Here is a 5,000-nt window from a genome sequence, read left to right as displayed (position 1 = left end):
GCTCCAATTACCGATTGAAAATTACTACTATTACTACTACTACTGGGGCAGGAATGCACTACTACTACTACTACTACTACTACTACTACTACTACTACTACTACTAAAAATATTTTCCTTCTCTTCCCTCTTGAAATACTACTAATTTTTTTTCTTCTTTTTCTTCTTCCTTTCCTTCTTCTTCTTCTTCTTCTTCTTCTTCTTCTTCTTCTTCTTCTTCTTCTTCTTCTTCTTCTTCCTCTACTTCTCCTCCTCCTCCTTCTATTCTTTCTTTTTCTTCTCCTCCTCCTCCTCCTCCTATTTTTCTTCTTATTCTTCTCTCCCTCCTCCTCCTGTTTTTTTTTCTTTCTCCTCCTCCTCCTCCTCCTCCTCCTCCTCCTCCTCATTTACTTCCTTTTCCTCCTGCGATTCCTCCTCCTCTTCTTTCTCCTTTTCCTCCTCCTCCTCCTCCTCCTCCTCTTTCTCCTCTTCTTATTTTTCCTTTTTTTTTCTTCTCCTTCCCCTCCTCCTCCTCCTCCTCCTCCTCCTCTTTTTCCTCTTCTTATTTTTCCTTTTTTTTCTCCTCCTCCTCCTCCTCCTCTTCCTCTTCTTCTTCTTCTTCTTCTTCTTCTTCTTCTTCTTCTTCTTCTTCTTCTTCTTCTTCTTCTTCTTCTTCTTCTTCTTCTTCTTCTTCTTATTATTATTATTATTGTTATATTTTCTTTTTCTTATTATTATCATCGTCATCATCATCATCATCACCATCATTATTATTATTATTATTATTATTATTATTATTATTATTATTATTATTTTTCTTCTTCCTGTTCTTTTTTTTTGTTTTTTTTTATCTATAGCTACTACTACTACTACTGCTACTACTGCTACTACTACTACTACTACTACTACTACTACTACTACTACTACTACTACTACTACTACCACCACTACTACTACTACTCATGCTTTTAAAACAACAATAACAATACGTAATAGCATTTATTTATTTATTTATTTTTGAGTTACATACAAATGGAAGCATTACTTGTACACTGAAACCTTCCTAACCTAACCCAACCTGACCTGACCCAACTTAACCTTACAAGTGGGATGATTACTTATAAACAAAAAGAAGCCTCCCTACAATCCTAACCTAACCTAACCTGACCTACCCTACGTAACCTAACATGTCTAACCTGACCCAGTTAACCTAACCTAACATACACACAACAACAACCTTAACACCTGGGTGATTACTTAAATATTTAACACCTCACATAACCTTCCTAACCTAACCTAGCGTCACATAACCTGACACACAATCTTACCTAACCTAAAGGAACAAAGAAGAATGTATGAGGAAGATATAGTTTCATAAAGTTTCCTAACCTAACTTAGCGCACCTAATCTTACCTAACTAACCTCACACATCCTAACACACTTTACAAAAAATAGTAAATAAATAAAAAGAATAAAGAATAAAAAAGAAAGGAAAGAAGGAACACTCAAACAATTACTTACAAAAAAATAAATAAATAAAAGTATTGGTAACAAGCCTAACACACCTAACCTAACGTAACATACCCACTGAACCTCACCTCACTCACCATAGCAAAAAAATTAAATATCATAAAATAAATACATACATAAATAAATAAATAAATAAATAAAAGGAAAAAATAAGTATTAGGAAGATATATATGTATGTGCTTTCGTTGCCTTTGATCATAAGCCTAACCTGACCTAACTCAGCCTAACCTTACCTAACCTATCCTAACCTATCCTAACCTAACCTAACCTAACTCAGCCTAACCTAACCTATCCTAACCTAACTCAGCCTAACCTAACCTATTCTAACCTAACCTATCCTAACCTAGCCTAACTCATCCTCTCCTAATCTACCTAAGCTAACCCAAGTCAACCTAATCTAATGTACCCCACCTAGCCTGACCTCACTCTAACTGACCTAACAAAATATTCCACCATGTCATGGATTACTTAAAACACTTAAAGGAATTACTTATACGGTGTGTGTGTGTGTGTGTGTGTGTGTGTGTGTGTGTGTGTGTGTGTGTGTGTGTGTGTGTGTGTGTGTAATAGAATGTTGGAAAAAAAAGAAAGGTAGTCGGTTTCTTTATTTGATCATTCGTGTTTTCTATAAGTACCCACTTGTTTGTTTGTTTGTTTGTTTGTTTGTTTGAATGCTTTCCTCCTTGATTCTTGGCTCATTAATTTTTCTCTTTGTTTATTTGTTCCTCTCTTTCATTTTGCTTTTCTCTCTTTCCTTATTCCTTTTTTTCCTGCTTTATTTGTTGCTTTGTTTATTTATTTCTGTTTACATTTGTTTGTTTGTTTGTTTGTTTGTTCCATTGTCTCCTCATTGATGTGTTTCTAAATTTATTTGTTCATTTCATTGATTTTTTTTATTTATTTCTTGCCTTCTTTTTTATTTGTTTATTTTTGTTTGTTTGTTTGTTTGTTTCTTTGTTCTTGTTCTTCTACTATTAGTACTACTATTACTACTACTACTACTACTACTACTACTACTACTGCTACTACTACTACTACTACCACTACTACTACTACTACTACTTCTACTACTTCTACTACTTCTGCTGCTACTACTACTACTACTACTACTACTACTACTACTACTACTACTACTACTTTTACTCCTCCTCCTCCTCCTCTAACTCCCATCAGTTTGTTGTTGTTGTTGTTCTATTTCTTCTTCTTCTTCTTCTTTTTATTATTATTATTATTATTATTATTATTATTATTATCATTATTATTATCATTATTACATTAACAAGGAGAGAGAGAGAGAGAGAGAGAGAGAGAGAGAGAGAGAGAGAGAGAGAGAGAGAGAGAGAGAGAGAGAGAGAGAGGAGAGGAGAGGAGAGGAGAGGAGAGGAGAGGAGAGGAGAGGAGGGAAGGAAAGAGGAGAGGAAGGGAAAAGGAGAGAAATGTTGGAGAGGAGAGGAGAAGAGAAGACGAAAGAGAAGAGGAGAGTAGGTGGAAAAAAAGAGGAGGGGTGGGGAAGGAGTGGAGAAGAAAGGAGAAGAGGGGAGAAGAGAAGAGAAGAAGGGAGAAGGAGGAAGAGAAGAGGAGAAGAGGGGAAAGAAGAGAGGGGTGTGTGGGGGAGGGGAGGGGAGAGGAGGAGAAATGAGAAGAGAGGAGAGGAGGGATGGGGAGGTGAGGGGAGGAGAGGAGAGGGGAGAGGAGAGAAGAGAAAAGGGGAGGTGACAAGAGGGAAGAGAAGAGGAGAGGAGGGGAGTAGAGGAGAGGGGAGGGAGGAGGGAAAAGGAGGAGAGGGAAGAGGAGGGAAGGTAGGGGAGAGAAGAGGAGAGAAGGGGAAAAGAGAAGAGGCATGGAGAGGAGAAGGGAGGGGAGGGAAGGAGAAGAGGGGAGGGGAGGAGAGGGGAGAAGAGGGAAGGTGAGAGAAGAGGGGAGAGGAGAGGAGAGAGAGAGCAGTGTTGGCACACACTCACGGGCGCTGTGTGGGCTGCAGGAGCTGTGCTATCTGGGCCGCCTCCTCCAGCAGCCTCTCGTCCACGCCAGACAACACGAGGATCACCTCTGGGCAGCCAGGCAGCCGTGTGGTGCACGCCTGTGTCCTCACGGCACCCACGGGGACGTGTAGCCCTGCAGTGATGTACCATTCCTGTCAGTGTGTGTTGCAGGGACTGTGCACACACACACACACACACACACACACACACACACTAAATTCATATCCTGAGGTGAAGGAAAGACGGTTGCATTGACACAGCCTCGGAGGTGCCACTTGCTCAAATTACTAATGGTTTTATTTTATTTTTTGCCTGCTGTGGAGTATTACAGTGTGTTATAACAAGACAAATGGCATTAAAAAGCACGTAATTTAGCGACAAGCATTGCACGACAACATTATTCCGGCGACTAAAAGTACTCCTGTAAAATGGTACGTGGCATCATCCCAGCGAGGCAGGAGGGGAGCGAGTCCCAGCGACCTTGAAAACAGGTGAGTGATGATGCCACGTAGCATTTTACAGGAGAATTGGCCTCGCTGGGATGATGCCACGTACCATTTTACAGGAGTACTTTTAATAGCCGGAGTAATGTTGTCGTGCAATGCTTGTCGCTAAATTACCTGCTTTTTAATGACACTTGTCTTCTTATAACACGCTGTAATATTACACACTATTCTCTCTCTCTCTCTCCCTCCCTCTCTCTCTCTCTCTCTCTCTCTCTCTCTCTCTCTCTCTCTCTTGTATGGAAACATGAGTAAGTAAGAGAGAGAGAGAGAGAGAGAGAGAGAGAGAGAGAGAGAGAGAGAGAGAGAGAGAGAGAGAGAGAGAGAGAGAAAATTTTCTCTCTCTCTCTCTCTCTCTCTCTCTCTCTCTCTCTCTCTCTCTCTCTCTCTCTCTCTCTCTCATTCTCTTTCTCTCATCTTCATTATTATTATTATTATTATTATTATTATTATTATTATTATTATTATCATTATTGTTGTTGTTATCATTGTTATGATGGTGATTGTGGTGATGAGAGAGAGAGAGAGAGAGAGAGAGAGAGAGAGAGAGAGAGAGAGAGAGAGAGAGAGAGAGAGAGAGAGAGAGAGAGAGAATTATCATCTCTCTCTCTCTCTCTCTCTCTCTCTCTCTCTTTTATAGAAACATGAGTAAGTAATAGAGAGAGAGAGAGAGAGAGAGAGAGAGAGAGAGAGAGAGAGAGAGAGAGAGAGAGAGAAAATTATTTCTCTCTCTCTCTCTCTCTCTCTCTCTCTCTCTCTCTCTCTCTCTCTCTCTCTCTCTCTCTTTCTCTCCATCTTCATTATTATTATTATTATTATTATTATTATTATTATTATCATTATTATTATTATTATTATTATTATCATTATTGTTGTTGTTATCATTGTTATGGCGGTGATTGTGGTGATGAGAGAGAGAGAGAGAGAGAGAGAGAGAGAGAGAGAGAGAGAGAGAGAGAGAGAGAGAGAGAGAGAGAAAGAGAATGATAATTTTTCCCTCTCTCTC

At 39.5% G+C, this 5,000-nt stretch overlaps 1 protein-coding gene across 1 annotated transcript in view; it reads right to left on the bottom strand.

Moving 5' to 3' along the window:
• The window catches only part of LOC135095165 (uncharacterized), a 30,388-nt gene that overhangs the window by 4,228 nt on the left and 21,160 nt on the right, over positions 1–5,000 (bottom strand). The window contains exon 5 of the mRNA XM_063995954.1: positions 3,471–3,624. The gene's annotated coding sequence lies outside the window, so the exon portion shown is untranslated. The remainder of the gene's footprint in view (positions 1–3,470; positions 3,625–5,000) is intronic.

This window comes from Scylla paramamosain, chromosome 48, assembly GCF_035594125.1.
Source record: "Scylla paramamosain isolate STU-SP2022 chromosome 48, ASM3559412v1, whole genome shotgun sequence".
NCBI classification, from domain to species: Eukaryota; Metazoa; Arthropoda; class Malacostraca; order Decapoda; family Portunidae; genus Scylla; species Scylla paramamosain.
This window is presented reverse-complemented; position numbering and strand designations above follow the sequence as displayed.